General features: G+C 37.1%; 1 pseudogene; it reads left to right on the forward strand.

Moving 5' to 3' along the window:
• The first annotated feature begins 1,547 nt into the window (after positions 1-1,547).
• LOC144256998 (glucose-induced degradation protein 8 homolog pseudogene) lies at positions 1,548-10,051 on the forward strand (annotated as a pseudogene).
• The last annotated feature ends 7,188 nt before the right edge of the window (positions 10,052-17,239 follow it).

Below are 17,239 nucleotides of genomic sequence, written 5' to 3' on the forward strand. Positions count from 1 at the left end.
ATTAACAAATATTTAGGTAAATTTACTGAGAGAAATATGGAAGACATAAATAATCAAACCTGTAAATATAAGGAAGAAGCTATTACTGATTTCAGAAAAATAAGAAGGATCACAAGAGAGTATTATAAACAATCATACACCAAAAACTGAATAAACTAGATGAAATGAATAAATACATAGAAATGTAAAAACTAACAAAACTGAAACAAGAGGAAGCAGAAAGATTTGAGTAGATCTAAAACAGTAAGGACATGAATCAGTAACTAAAAATCTCTCAAAAAACAAACAAACAAACTTCTGGACTAGATCACTTCACTGGTAAATTACTACCAAGTATTTAAATAATTATCACCAATCCTTCACAAATACTTTCAAAATTTTTAACAAGGAACATTTACTAACTCATTTGTGAAGCCTGCATTACCATTACCATGACACCAAAGCCAAATTAAAAAAAAAAAAAGAAAGAAAGAAAACTGCAAACCAATATCCCAATGGACACTGATGCAAAAACAGTAGGAACCTGATTTTAAAAGCATATTAAAATTACCATATGCCATAGGTGATATACTCCTGGAATACAAGGGTAGTTCAACATATGAAAATCAACCAATGAAAAACAGCATGTTAACAGAATAAAGAAAAAAAATCACACGGTAATTTAAATTAATACAATAAAAAAAGAATTAAATTGAATCATTTGCTGGTAAATGGATGGAACAGGTAGGAGGGAAAGGAAAGGGAAATGCTAGGAATTGAAATGGAGTAAATTATATTGTATACATGTATGGATATGTCAAAATGAACCCACTATTACCTACAACTAATAATTTAAAAAATGATACAGAAAAAGCATTTGACAGCATTGTTCAGTGCTGTTTGAAAATTAAAAAAAAAAAACACTCTACAGACTATACACAGATGAAACTTAGCTCAACATAATAAAGGCATATGTGAAAAGCCCATAACTTTCATCATACTCGGTGGAAATATTAAAAATGTCTCCCCTAATAGGAGGAGGACGACAACGATGCCCACTTTCACTTCTGCTTAACATAGTACTGGACACAGCAATCAGGCTAAATAAATAAGTAAATAAATGAAATAAAAGGCTGGAAAGAAGTAAAATTACCACTGTTTATGTATAACATTTTTTTATATGTAGAAAACCCTAAAGCAAGCGTAAGCGCGCGCGCGCGCGCACACACACACACACACACACACACACACACACACACACACCGCGCGCATGCGTATTCCAGCTAGTCTATCCCCAACAGCAAAATGTGGGAGAAAAAATTGTCAGAATGAGTTGAGCAAAGTTTCAGGAAAAAAAAAACCAGCATGCAAACATCAGTTGCATTGGTTCCCTCTCTGGCCTCCGCTTCCACCTCCGCCTCCGCCTCACCTTGGCCTCCACCTGCCTCTGCTTGGCGATTGCTGCAACTGCCCCTCCCAAGTCGGGTTACCTGCTGCAGAGGCGCTGTGCTGTGGCCACCACCCAGAATGATTGCGCGGGAGGCGGGATCCGAAAGAAATAAACCAGAATGAGTTATGCAGAAAAGCCTGATGAAATCAGGAAAGATGAGTGGATGGAAAAGCTCAACAGGACATGAATCGCCTCATCATTAATTACTTGGTCACAGATGACTTTAAGGGAGCAGCAGAGAATTGTCGCATAGAATCTGGGTTTCAACCCAGCGTGGATCCGGATACTCTTGATGAGAGAATCAAGATTCCGGAGATGATTCCAGAAGCCACCCATTGATTAACAGTCCCTGTCCGGAGCTCTTGGACACAAACCGGTACCTTCACTTTCATCTGCAGCAACAGCAAGTAATTGAGCTGATCCGCCCGCGACAGATCTAGGCGAAGCTAGAGAGAGCAGGGCTAGGAGAGCAGAGTGCCTCACAGAGATGGAGCGCATGCTGACCCTGCTGGCCTTCTATAGCCCTGAGGAGTCAGCTCAGGATGCAAAAGCAAAAGGTTTGGAGTGAGGTTAACCAAGCTGTTCTACCTTATGAAAATCGCGAATCAACACCCAAGATGGCAAAATTGCAGAAACTGTCATTTTGGGCTCAGAATGTGCTGGACCAGAAGAAAGTAAAATATCCCAAAATGACACACCTTAGCAAAGATGTGATCCAGGAGCCCAAGGAGAGCCTTGCAAGCCAATCCCGAACTGTCCTGAACACAGGGCTCACCTTCCTTCCGCAGGAACCGAAGACTTTCACTGCAGCAGGAACATTTTTCCCCTCTTGTAGGTTTGTTTGTTTGTTTGTTTGTTTGTTTGACTTAGCATCTTTCTTACAAGGAAAATGGCCCTTTTAAATACTGGAAGCCCCATGGTGAAGGGCACATTCTGGGAAGGCTGTCTGTCTGTGCACTTGGTGTGTTCTGAGGACCTTCACACCTTGGGTCACTTTCCAGGAGCTCCTGTGTCTGGCTGCCATAGGGGCTGGGTTCCTAGGGCTGCTGTTAAACCAGACCCCATGGAGGGACAAGAAGAGCACCCATCACTCTTACTTTCTGCTGGCTTGTAGGCAGACAATTCCTTTGTTAATTTTTCTAAGTCTTGCCAGACCTTCATCTTCCAGTTTTTCCTCACACCGTGTTTTTCATTTGTTTTTGTTTTCTTCTCTAGGAAAAAAATATATAAATTTATAAATCCTAAAAAATAATCAGTTGCATTTCATACACTAATAATGAACAATCTAAAAAGAAACAAGAAATTAAGAAAACGATTGTATTTATAGTAACAACAAAGAGAATAAAATACTTGGGTATAAACTAAATTGAGGATGAGAGACTTATACACTGAAAACTATAAAAGATCATTGAAATTAAAGAACACACAAATAAATGGAAAAACATCCCATGTTCATAAATTGAAGGATTTAACACTGGTAAGATTCCAATATTGCCCCAAGTGATCTACAAATTCAATGCAATTGCTATCAAAACCTCAACATTTTTTATTAGTTAGTTATGGTTATACATAATATTGGGATTCATATTGTTATAATCATTTGAGACTGGAATATAATTTGCTCCAACTCTATCCCCTTTATTTTCCCTTCCCTCCCCTCCTACCATCCCCATTCATTACCCTTTACTGGCCTTTAATTTATTTACAGTTCTTTTTAAATTAATAGCTTATAGATTACACAAGGGTGAAATTCACTGTGGTGTATTCACATATGCACATAGCAGAGTTTGGTCAATTCCATTCCACCATTCTTCCCTTTTCCCATCCCTCCTCTCTCCATTCCAGTGCCTTCCTGCTCCCTCCCTGCACTCCACTGATCTCTTTTCTATTTTCATGGGATTCCCCTTCTCTCTTTTTTTTCCTTATTTTGACCTAGCTTCTGCATATGAGAGAAAATATTTAACCCTTGATTTACTGAGTTGGAGTTATTTCATTTAGCACTATGCTTTTATGTTCCATCCATTTACCAGCAAATGCCATAATTTCTTTCTTCTTAATGGCTGAGTAAAATTCCATTGTGTATATGCTACATTTTCTGTATCCATTGCTCTGTCAATGGGCACCTGGGCTGTTTCCATAACTTGGCTACTATGAGTTGTGTTGCTGTAAACATTGATGTGGCTGTATCAATATAATATGCTGATTTTATTTCTTATCATAAATATTCAGGAGTGGGATAGCTGGGTTACATGTGGGAAATGGTATGGCAGTTCCTTAAACAATTGAGCAGAACTACCTATCATATGACCCAGCAATTCTGTTTCTCCAAAATAACTCTAAAGAATTAAAAATATGAGCTCAAACAGACACTTGTACCTCCATGTTTACAGCAGTGAAATGACATATGTGTCCACTGATGGATAAAGAGATAAACAAAATGTGTTATATCTATATTGCTGAGGGCCATTACCAAGTAGGTATGACGCATCATAATCCTTGCCAGTGTACCCCATGTTAAATGGACTTGCCTTGGAAATTTGCTGCGACCTTGCTTGTGTGTTTGAGAAAGGTGACCCTGCTCAATCACCAGGGTGGATCCAGGATTAGGGTGTATTCCTGCAGGAAGTATCCCTGTCCTTGGGTTTAGGGCGTGACAATAGAAGTTTTAGGGAAGTTAGAGGTTGAAGATTATGGCTGCTGGGAGTAGGGCGTGCCTGCTGCCTGAGTTCCCACTGAGTCCTCCTGGAGAAAAAGTATTTAGGACGTGTATTGAGAATTTCCCTGAACGTGTGTGGAGGCTGGTGTGAGATCCGGAATAAAGAATTGCTGTTTGAACCTACAAAGCTGTGTGGTGGCTCGTGATTCAATGCCAGCAGAAACACTGGCACTATATAGTGAAATATTCTTCAACCTTAAAAAGGAAAGAAATTTCAATGCATACTACAACATGGAAGAGCCAATGAAAAACGTTAAGTGAAATAATCCAGTAATAAAAGAGAAATGAGGTGTCTAGAATAGTCAAATGCAAAGATAGAAAGTGGAATTGTAGGGGGGAAGGGGAATGGATTATTGTTGTATGGGTTCAGTGAACTTAATTATCAGTGAACTGCACACAAAAATGTTTAGAAGGATATGTTTTATTCGGTATTTGTTTTACCAAAACAAAAGAATTACCCAGAATACAATATAAGGGAACAAGACAATAGAAAATATAAAAGCCAAGTTAAAAGATATGGAGAGAATTAAATGACTAGTTTGCTCACAGAATGATTCATGATTATTTATGACCTGAATCTTTGAGGCTGACATCTCAAAACTATATGCTCCATACTCGTTGGCCTAATGGCTTCAGAAAATAGAGGATAGAATAAAGGGAGATACCAGGATATTTCTCCTCTCTCTTCTCTGAGTTTTGTGGTAGTGTCTCCATCAATGACTGTATCCTCTATCATACCTCTTCTTATAGAACAGAAACATAGTGTTTTTAGATACCCTTCACTTCTAAGTTCTGGTCAGGCTATTTTCTCATTGTATCTCTATAGTCCTAGGAAAGCCAATAGTTTTTTGCTATTTCTAAATTTTAACTTTCTCATTATCTCCTATTTGTCTTTTAGATGCACCAAGACATTTGTAACTAGTTCCCTATATCGAATTCCTTTTGTCAAATTGCCTGGTTTAACTCTCTTTTCCTGACTGCTTAAGTCAAGCACACATCTCATCTAAGTTTGAGAGGAGAGAAAATAGAGAATGGAAAAAAAGCGGGACTGGGGTTGTGGCTCAGCGGTAGAGCACTTGCCTTGCCCGTGAGAAACCCTGGGTTCGATCCTCAGCACCACATACAAACAAATGAATAAAATAAAGGTATAAAAAAAGAAAAAAAAGAGAATGGAAAAAAGCTATCAGTGATGGCTGAGTTTTCCCAAATAAGTTCAAGGTGTAAACACTCAAATTTAGGAAGCTCAAATAGTATTATTAAAAGGAAATCAGGAGGGGGGGGCGTTTGGGGAACCATCAGAATGAAATATGACAATGAGGAGCTCTTAACACCAACTCACCAACGGGGATAAAAAACAGAAATTAGAAGCCATAGGTGATTTATGAGAGATACACATAAAACCTACAAAGAAATATTGGACATAAAATAATAGTACCATAGAAATACTAATGAAAGAAAGTGGTGTGTCTAGATTAATATTGGTCAAGATATGTTTTAAGACAGAAATATTTATTATCAGTAAAAAGGGTCACTATATGTAATGAAGACTTAATCCACCAAAAAAATGTAAAAGTCCAAAACCATTGCAAAATATATAATTAAAAGTGAAAGAAAAGGTAAAATGGAGAAAATCAGTTTTATTGGAAACGTTTAGAGTACTTCCTCAGTGGTGTCATTCAGTTGGTGGCATGGATACTGCAGGCGAAGTTTGTTGTGATAATCAGGAGCAGAAAGTAGGCAGAAAGATTTGAAAAACTTGCAGTTTGGCCAGAAAATTGGGAGGAAAACTGAGACTAAGAAGGTATGGTTGTTAAAGGGAATATGCTTGTTAAAGTGAATACACACTTTAAATGCTAATTACTTCACCCAGAAACAATTGGAAAGATGGCTTGAGGGCATCTCATGTTTAAGGAGTAAAAGTAAAAATTTCATTGAGAAGACACCAAGGGGGAACCTGGCTTACACATGGGGGACCTAGGAAGTTGTTGTTCCTTGCTCAGCCACCCATGCACTCAGAGACTGTTGCAGCCAGGGTCCCAGGAGGCTTCACTACTGCTCCAGATGGTGGTATACCTTGGTGTCAATCATGTGGTGCTGGTTCTGCAGGAATGTAGGATGCTGGAGTTAAGGGGTCATGGAGGCTTTCACTGAGATTTTAAAGGAAGACCTTAGAGGCCAAGCAAAGTACAGCAACGACAGAGTTTTTATGGGCCACCCCTGCAAGGGCAATATGTGAAGATGTGAGAAGGAAAACAAAGCTGCAGTAGAGACTCCCAAGATTAAGTGATGCCAGTAACATGGAACATCTGCCTAGGAAAGCTGAGAAAATCCAGCGGACACAAGCCAAGTGAGACCATGTGGGCTGCAACCAGCAAAGCCATAGTGGCCGAGCTATGCAAGGCATTTGGAGAGAACATCGTGGTGTAATGTGCTCCAGATGCTGTACCTGGAGCTACAGGACTTGAACTAGTGATCCTCCTGTCTCAGGAGGTTATCATTTCAGAGAAATTTTCTCCATTATAGAAAATTTAAAAATTGAAAGAAACCTTTTAAATCATTAGATCAATATTTTAAGTGCTAGTATAAAAGTAGGAGTAAATGTTACAGCTGTAAAATGGAATAATAATGCATGACCAGGGCTGGGGCTGTGGCTCAGCAGTAGAGCACTTGCCTAGAATGTTCGAGGGCCTGAGTTCGTTCCCCAGCACCATATTAAAATAAAGGTATTGTGCCCAATTACAACTAAGAAATACATATTTTAAAAAAATAATGCATGACCAAGCAAATTTTTAGAGTTGATATAAGTATCACCTAAGTTTTATGAGGAAATGCTTTGTAAATTGCTTTGTAAAAAGGATTATTTTCCTCCACACTTTAAAGGATGAAAGTTGGGACTACATAATTAACTGTTTAATTTAGTAAGGGATATTTCCAGAGTTAAACAAAAAAATACAAATGCAGATGTCTGAAGGAACTAGGGAGGTTCACATATGAGTGAAACAGGTCTTGACGAAAAAATTCAGAAAATGGCAGCCTTGTGGCAAAGTGGAGGGTGTATGTGTTAGACCAGGACGCAAGAAAAGACCACTGACTCCAATTAAAATCAAATTAAAGCAAGCTTATTATTTCGACCGGCTGGGCTGCCTCTCCCTCCCAAAACGGCGGGAACAAGACAGCCCTGAGGCTTCTTTGTGGCCCACTTTTATAGCCCAAAAGTTACACAAAGGGGGGGTTACAGATAACAACACTCTGAGGAGCATAACACAAGTTTATATTTTTGCTGGCCCCGGCATCAGAATTTATGGAGATCTTAGAGACTCAGAGAGGGTCATTGTCCTGCCAGGGAAGGCCAGAATTTATGAGGCGTCACTAAGGTTTAGGAAAGGGTTGTTATCTGGTCAGGGAAAACCGGACCTGGGTGAGTTCAGGCCACGGGCAGGCATTCCAAGTAGGTTCAGAATTTGCAGTAATTTATAGTAAAGCCGAAATTATCTTTTCATGGTTTTATGGCGAGATGCCCAATTTTAAGAAAGGTTGGGTCTATCAGTATGCCCATGAAAAGTGGGCAACCCATCCTAGGTTTTTCAAGAAAAACTTGGACTCTGGGAATTTATGCAAATTTCACTGATTTGAAAATATTGATAAGTAAACCGATTCCCATGTAAATATGTTTTAAGTTTAAATTCAGCTTTTAAACTATAAACCTATAATTTTTATATGAGGCTTTGTATCCTTATCAAATAATGTCCAGAAAATAAACTTATCTATGTTTAATTACCCTCAGATATAGGAACAATGGATAAAGACAATGGCCAGCATTGTTCTGTTGGCTTACTGTATTCCAGGTACCCAGTGTGCTTATAGTTCTATATTCATTATATCAGTTGATACTTATAAGAAAATTTTAAGGAAAATTATTATTGTAACCCCTAATTTCAGAAAGAAGACAGAGGATTGGAAAGTACTTAAGGTTGTAACACTGTAAATGAGTCAAGACACAAACCAGGTCAAAGTCCACAGTAAATATTAGGTGTTCAGTAATAGATGATTGCAGTTTAGTTTAAAAGAGCAATGCTTCCCATTCTGAGGTTCCTGATTCCCTGTCTGTCCCCAGATTGATAAACAGTCTTTATGTGACTTAGTTTAAAAGACTAATAGAAAACTATTTCCTATTAGCAGGGAAAGGGAGTTTGCTAGAAACATTTTTCAAATTATCAAATCATATAAACTAATTAAGGGATCATCGTAAGAAGAAAAGTTGTAAAATACAATGCAGAAATTATTTTTAATATTTATTTTTAGTTGTAGTTGGACACAATATCTTTATTTTATTTATTTATTTTTATGTGGTGCTGCAGATCGAACCCAGAACCTCGAATGTGCTAGGTAAGCACTCTATCGCTGAGTCACAACCCCAGGTATTGTGGAAATGCTTTGTAAATTGCATTTACATCAAACCTCTATATGTTACATAAAGAACTACATATCCTAAAGTATATTTAAGCTTTAAAATATTTGTTTGACAAAACTATTAGTATCAATTTATTGACCTTCAAATCTCTTAGATTTAATAGATAAAAGATATTTTTTAAAGAATGTAAGCACCAAAATATTATGCTGAAAAGAAAAAGGAAGTGCAGGATGATACTATAACATTTTGAGATGTGATCAAAATCTCTTCCAATAGATACATGTACCAAGGTCATATTAAAAGTCATCAAATTGAATCTTTTACTTTGCATTTTTGTCCCCAAGAATAATAAAGAAAAGTAACCAAGAAAGATGAGAGTAATTTTTCACAAGCTAGACATCACATCAATATATTCATAAAGAATATACGTTGAAAGCTTATACATTACTAAGTCTTCTCATTTTAAAACAACTATCTTTAATAATGTATTAAAAATCCAAATAGTATGAACAACATGCACCTGCATATATCTGTGAAAACTTAGCACTTAGGCTCTGCCAAATCCATAAAACGTGTCAACTTTATCAACTTACCTTTAGCAAAGCTTGAAAATATAATGTTCAGATACCAAGACACAGAATACACGTCTAAGGCTGCAGCTGGAATCCTGGGCCTGTAACACATAACAACCACAAATATATATATATATATATATATATATATATATATATATATATATATATATATGCCACTATAAGGATAAATATTCAGGATCTGAACTTAAACACTTGGGGCAAGAACAGCAAGACTGTAACTCATTCTTCAATTTTAGCACTTTTACACAAGGAACACAAAGCTCCTAAAATTACTCTAAAGCTACTAAAATTATATGAGTTACAAAAATTCTTGAGAATTTGGACTCCTGGACAATTAGTTAATTCACCAAACTACAGAAACCACAAGAAAAACCCATGAAGATACTTTGGATTTTCACACACAAACCCTTTTTTAAAGTTAGTCTCATTACAACAACTATGTTAAGGTTTACAGGCCCATTTCCATCCTAACAATTAACAAACTGCTTTAAAAAAATTCTCAAAGGGGGATTTTAGCAAGGTGCTAATACAAAGCACTGGAGAAGAGAATAGTACAGCTAGTGAGCAAGCTGAGATGGAATCCTTTTCAGGCAAGATTTCTCTGTTTATAAGGATCGCACTTCTCTGCTTTCTCTATTCTTAAAAGGAAAACTTCTTTACAGATGCTTTGGTGGGAACAGGGACCTCAGCTCCTAGAGAAATCACCCTTCAGTACAATTCGGGGACTCAGGATGAGCTGTAGGATGTTGCTGCAGGACTTCAGGACCAGGCCAGGGGCGCATTAGCTCTCCAGTTCACCCCTCCAGTCTCGCTCAATTGCTCCCTCTTATTCTCTCCTTAAAAGCTCTCATAGCCCTCGGTATCCTAAAAACATTCTTGTCGTCTATGTTGGCGGCTAGACGCCTCATGCTCTCTGAGCCCGGGTGCATGCCACACATCCCCAGAGGTTCAGCGCCACTTCCCTGCTGCCATCCCTCGCGGGTCACAGGCGCTGCCCCAACCCTCACCTGGGCAAGAAGCTGGGCGCTCCTTAGTCCCTACTGCCCGCTGGCGGCAGGAGCTCCTTGGAGGCAGGCGGTGGGGTGGCCCTAAGGGCGGTTGCCTTGGTAGAAATGGGACCTGGCCGCCTGCCAGGGGCGGGACAGAGGTGGGCAGGAAAAGCAGATAGGAGTCACCTACAGGAAAGACGCCTGGTAGGTCCCTGGACCACTGCCCTATCCCGTGGGGGTTCTGCTCTTCCCCCTGCAGCGCGCGCCACCGCCTCTGGTTAACAACCGCCAGCCAGCGGCGGCTACTCGCGGGACCCTGGGCTGGACAAGAAGGGGCTTCGCCGCCCCTCTGACTTGGCGTTGGAACCGAAAGGAGCCCTGCATCAATCCTGGAGCGCCCTGGTTTGCAGGATCGCCCTTAGACAAGGCAGATGCCTCAAGGAAAGTCTCTTCCCTGCTCTGAATAATGTCCAAACCCCAAAGAACTTCTCCCAAATATGTGCTGCTGGGACCATGAGGATGCAGTCTTCTGGCAGTCAAGCTCCTACCGAGGTAAAGAACTTCGATTTCATTCCTGAGAGAGCAAGTGGCAAATAAGATCCCCTCAGGAATCAGTGCACTTTGACAGCCTGCTAAGGCAGTTAGGGCCTGTTAATCACCAGCCCTCTCTGGCCTGCTGACGTCCAGTGGGCTGGACAAACTGGGATACCCGGTGGGAGGGGGTGCAGGAATGAGGTCCAAGCTCATGAAAAGTCTCAAGGAACATTTTGGGTTATGCCTTTTTCCCTTCAAAAGGAAAAGATAACAATCAAAATGTTCTTTGATTCTGTTAATAATCTAAATGGGTCTGTGGATTATATCAAAGGAAAATTATAAAGGAAACCAAAAGAGATCATCTAGCCAGAGTCTGCATCTTTTTTAAATGTGGTGGGGGAATATATATAGTTTCTTAGTGTTCATATAATTTATCAATATATAATTTATATATATATATATAAATTTTATATACATATAAAACTTCTCAATCCTGTATTTTCTTATTTTTCTCACATTTCTGCTACATTTTTCATTTTTAAAATCATTCCTGGCTATTTCATGTTCTTTCTTACAATTGAGAATGGGATCAATTTTTTTCTATAGTATTTTGAGTATTATTTGCCTATATTAAAATTGCTGCTTTACTGTGTATGTGCATATGGATGTATGTATGATATAAATGGAACTATTTGCCTGGATGTCAAAAAGACTTTTGGCATATTCACAACCCTTCCTTGTAAAATAACGTAAAATTTAGACACTGAACAGTGGATTTTTAATACAGAGTATATTAAATCAATGGCCCAATGTATAAACAGCTTCAAAATTGCAAGTTGTTTTTTTTTAAAGATCACCACATATATATTTTTAAACTTCTCTGTTTGAGATGTATCTAAGAAAAAATAAGAATTAACAAGAAAACAGCCTAACACACAATAAGCAGCAGCCTTAACAGGCAAATCATATTCAAAATACAATTAGAAAAAATTGATTCAATTCACAATGAAATAACCAAGAAAAATTTTAAAAATTAAAAATGTAGGAGAAACATAGGGAAAATAAGAAAAATGCAAGACTGTTGAGAAACTATTTATAAGATTTTACTAATTGGAATGATATAAGCTGCCTAAGTGAGAACACAAGATTTTAAATGTGCAAACTTCAAGTTCATTACCCTATTTTATATGCATACTATTCCTCTCTAATGAAAATATCTATAATGTAGATATCTCTACTAATAAACTTAAGAAAAATAAAATGAATTCTCAAAGGTCATAATCTTTGTAATGTCTTTAAGATAATAAACCCCAATAAAGCTCTGTAAATGCTCAGATTACAGTTTGATCCTCACAGAAGTACCAGAATGAAATTGTGCTGCTTCAAATAATCTAGACACCATTTACTAGTTTCCCAAGCACAGGAAGAATAGGATTAGGCTTTGCTCTGCAGGAAGAACCTTCTGGGACCTTTCTCTCCCTCCTTCTTCCATACTGAATACACATCTCTTCTCTGCTTAACCAAACTGTTATAATCTCTGTTGTGATACACTTGTTTGTTCCTTTCCTAGGGAGAAAAATTTGCTAGAATGAGGATGGTTGAATATATCAGCCACTTTTAGTGAAATCTCATCTCTCCATTTCTTATTCATCCTTTAATGAATATTTACAGAGTATTTTAGTGTTCCCTGCATTGAATTTTACAACCATTCCCTTCATTGAATTTGAGGCCCATCTTTGCCATATATGGCTGTAAAATGCATATTTGCCTTCTTGATATGAGCTGGTACTCCAAAGTGAAAATTATCAATATAAATGATACTCAAATAGTTGGGACCAACGTTTCTAAATCATCTAACTTATTGTCTGGATTCTTAACTCCTTAGAACAGGTGGCCCAGGTGTTTTCTTGATCATTATTTTGGGCAATTTGGTCTGTTGCTTTCTTATTGTCAGTTTTCCAGGCCTACAAAGCTGTAAACATGGTTCAAGTAAAACCAAAACTATTTTTTAAATTATACTTACTGAGGCTGAAGGAGCCAAGAGTTGGACTTATTTGTAAAATAATCTACATTTATAACCTCACTGGTGTTATCCACTTGATGTTTCTCTATGAATTTTGAACTTCTATTATCCTTTGCCTTTATATTGTGTAGGAAAGAGGAGCTGTCCAAATTTGTTTTGTATTTCTGTATACACTTTTTGTAAAGTGTATATAAACAGTTTTATATAGCACTTGCAATATAGGCTTTTATGGGCCTTGTGTTCTTTGTGTTTAAGGAAGTAATAGAATGAGTAGAAAGCAAAAATATGTTTCATTTGTTGCATGATGATTTTTATCAACTACTTATTTCTTACCTGGATCTAAAATTCACTTAATATCAGATACTTCCACTAAATCTCATAATTGGAAAATAACATTTCAAATATCACTATCAGGATAAGAATGTTTGGTTTGGAATCTTTTTTGAAGTAAAACTATAACACAAAAGTTTCATTTTAAGTGCTATCTTTTCTAAGAAATTTATTAGAGCCAATCAATAATTATAAGTTTAAAATATACATGATTTAGGAACAGAGAGAAGAGATGAGAATTGAAAATATACAGTAGTTTGTAAAACCTCTTTAGAAAGTAAGGGAAGGGATTTTACACCTTTCCTTCAAAATATTTACAGCTAACATGGCTCTTTTAAAATTTGAAATGTACTGTGAGGTTTTCTTATTCTCATTTTCTTTAAAGGCCTTCCCTGTATTGTATCACAGTCTACATTTATAATTGTACTTTTTTCTTAGTGGGACACATTGGGTTGGAGGATGAAAGGTGTGATAGGAGCAAAGGGTATTTAAACATCATTGACTCCATCTCCATGTTCCTTGGAGTAGGACATCTGGAGTTAATTCACTTGCCTGCGGCCATATATCAAGTCTGTAGCAGCCAGGGGTAGAACACTGTCTGTCTTTTTTTGTGTCTATGTTCTTGCCAGGATATTCTACTCACTGCATGTTTGATTTTAGGGTAAGTTTTAGGCTGCTGGGTACTCAGTTAGGAAGTTATCCATGGCACTTTACAGATGGATACAAATTGTTCTAGTCTTTCTTTTAGGCTTATATCCATGTACCCCCAACTCAGTTTCCTTAGAAAACAAGGTCCAGACTGTTATGTATCCTTATGCTGATGGTATGGAATCCGATTGGTAAAATATCAGTATGTAGAAAGTTAATTAATAAAATAATTCATTTCTTATTTCATATGGATCAGGAGCTTCCTGTGTGCCAGGAGTTCTTGTAAGTGTAGTGGACAACAACAACCCAAGAAATGGCCCCAAATCCCTGTCACTATGGAGACAGGGATCTAGATGTGAAGATGAAGGTAGGGTCTATGAGAAATACAAAAGTATATGAGATTACTACATTCAAGTGCTTAATTGGTCTGTCAAATTCAACAGCACAATGGAAAAATCTAATAGCTTCTGTTATTGTGACTTATAGATAACTGGTTTTTTTAAACATTTTCTTATCTTTTTTCTTTTAATAATCCTGTGGAGAATTCCTGGTAGAACGAAGGGCTCAAATGCAGTTGATTGGATTCTAAATCATTTAATATTTTTGGTACAGCATTTGTTGTTGTTGTTCTTTTAATAAATGACAGCAGAATGCATTACAATTCTTATAACAAATATACAGCATGATTTCTCATGTCTCTGGTTGTATATAAAGTATGTTGACACCAATTCGTGTCTTCATATATGTACTTTGGATAATAATGTCTATTGATACAATTTCAAGACTCAGCTTCTCCTCTGAATTTAATATTCACTGGCTTGAACATAACACAACAATATAGTTTTTTTTATCTATAAAACAAGAACAGTAAGCCTAGCCCTAACTCATTTTGTTTTGCAGGAGATTTTTGAAAATTCAATAAAATGGCTTTTATGAAACTAGTCTCTAAACCACTATATAAATGTGAAACATTATTATACACCATAATTTTCTTGTTTTTTGTCCAGGGAAAACTGGAGATTTTTTTAGAACCAAGAAATAAAATAAAAACTTAAAGAATCTCCCCCTGCCCTGCCGCCATTTTTTATAGTCTGTAAGTTGGAAATAGTATTAGTTTTGTCAATAACTAATCTAATCTTTTATGGGCTATTCTTTGTATATCCTAAGAATACCTGTAAATCACAGTTGAGAATACATGTTCCAAAGATTTTATAATTTTATAATTAACATTTAGTATTGTTTATTATGTATGACTTGGGGAGGGTGACTAGTTTCATTTTTTTCAATTTTTATGTTGTCCAGGTCAACTTTTGTAAATATTCCATCCTTTTCTCACCGGTATAAAATGTCATAAATAAAATTTGTAAATGTATAGGTTTGTTTCTGGACTTGATATTGTGTTCCATTAGTTTATTCTTTGTCCATGTGCCAATGTGATGTCTACTTGGGCATAAATCCTGGCTGCCTTCTTTACCATTTTCTGGCCTTGGCTACTCAGCCTCTGTCATTGTTTAATAATGGTGCCCACTTCACCATGCAGCTGTTGCTGAGCTATCCCTCATTGCTGACCTTAAAGTTTTAGGTCTTTCTTATCTTCTAAGTAATTCCCATGCCTCCCTTGAGTTCACAGTGCTGCCTCTCTTGACCCTGAGACATGGAAGAATTCTAAACAGTTGTCAAGTAGTCCTTGTTCTTCCTAGATGCCATCTATCCAGGACAGAAGGGTATAAGTCTGTCTGAGTTCCCAAACCTATGTGGGATTTCTGTTATCCATGCTTGGCTGACCAGGTTCCTCATTTTCTCTATGAGAAAGAGACCTGAACACTTTAGCTAATGCCTTAGTTGAGGAAATATCACCAGGTAAAAGAAATTAGAGAAGTGAATCATTTTTAAATATAATTACAAGTATATTATTATGCTATAAAATTAATAACACATGTTCAGAGACTTAAAATTTTAAAACTATCACCCTACTACATCAGTCTACATTTACATAAAAATAGCCAAAGTGATTAATTTTCCATCTACTCTCAAGAAATAGGAGTTTTTATATGTCTCACTTCTGCTATTTATTAAGAACCAAGTTTTCAAGATATTTTATAAGGACCCCATCCTACATATTAACTTACCAAATGGTAACTTGAAATATTAAATGAGAGGTACATTGTTAACTATCAGCAAAAAATGTTTTCATCTGAAAATACAAGTCCTCATTAATTATTGTCTAAAATTTTCATTGATGTAAATAGTTTATAATTAGGTTATGCTTATAGAGCACTTGGATTTTCTTTCATGCAGAGAGTGTAACAATTTGACCTACAATAATTGCTGAGAATTTCTTTATCAATTAAGACTTACTGAGAGTCTTTATCTGATGACACACACATGTTAGAGCACTAATCTACAGGATACACAAAGAACTCAAAAAATTTACCACAAAAAACCACAAACAACCCAATCAATAAATGGGCTAAGAAGCTGAACAGACACTTTTCAGAAGAAGATATACATTAAATCAACAAATATAGAAAAAAATGTTCAACATCTCTAGTAATTAGAGAAATACAAATCAAAACTATGCTAAGATTTCTTCTCATGTCAGTAAGAATGACAGTTATCAAGAATACAGGCAACAATAAATATTGGTGAGGATGTGGGGAAAAGGTACACTTATACATGCTGGTGAGACTGCAAATTGGTGCAACCAATCTGGAAAGCAGTATGGAGATTGCTTAGAAAACTTGAAATGGAAACACAATTTGACCCAGCTATCCCACTTCTTGGTCTATACCCAAAGGACTTAAAATCAGCATACTATAGTAATGCAGCCACATCAGTGTTCATAGCAGCTCAATTCACTCAATTCACAAAAACTAAACTGTGGAAGCAACCTAGATGCCCTTCAATGGATGAATGGATAAATAAACTGTGGTATATATACACACAGTGGAATATTGTTCAGCATTAAAAGAGAATAAAATTATGGCTTTTGCAGGTAAATGGATGGAGTTGGAGAATATTATGCTAAGTAAAATAAGCCAATCCCAGAAAACCAAAGACCAAATGTTCTCCCTGGTAAGTGGATGCTGATCCATAATGGGGAGAGGAGAGGCATGGGAAAAATGGAGGAATTTTAACTGGAGGTTAGGGAGGGTGCATGGGGGCAGGGAAGATGGTGGAATGAAATGGACATCATTACCCTATGTACATATGTATGACTGCACATATGTTGTGATGCTACATCATGTACAGCCATTGAAATGTAAAGTTGTACTGCAGTTGTGTACAATGAATCAAAATGCAATTCTGCTCTTATATATACCTAATTATAATGAATCAATTAATTTAAAAAAGACTACCAAGAGAGAGAGAGAGAGAGAGAGAGAGAGAGAGAGAGAGAGAGAGAGAGAGTGAGTTAGTTTTCATTGTACCCGCCACCAGCTCTGAGTTGCAGAAACAGGGTACAGAGCAGTGGCTGCAACCCAGGGAGCTGCAGTACCTGGGGCAAATCAAACCCATCCTGTGTTACGGCTTCAGAAATCATGCTACAGCCTGAGAGGTGA

Source organism: Urocitellus parryii, chromosome 9 (genome assembly GCF_045843805.1).
Source record: "Urocitellus parryii isolate mUroPar1 chromosome 9, mUroPar1.hap1, whole genome shotgun sequence".
Taxonomy (NCBI): Eukaryota; Metazoa; Chordata; class Mammalia; order Rodentia; family Sciuridae; genus Urocitellus; species Urocitellus parryii.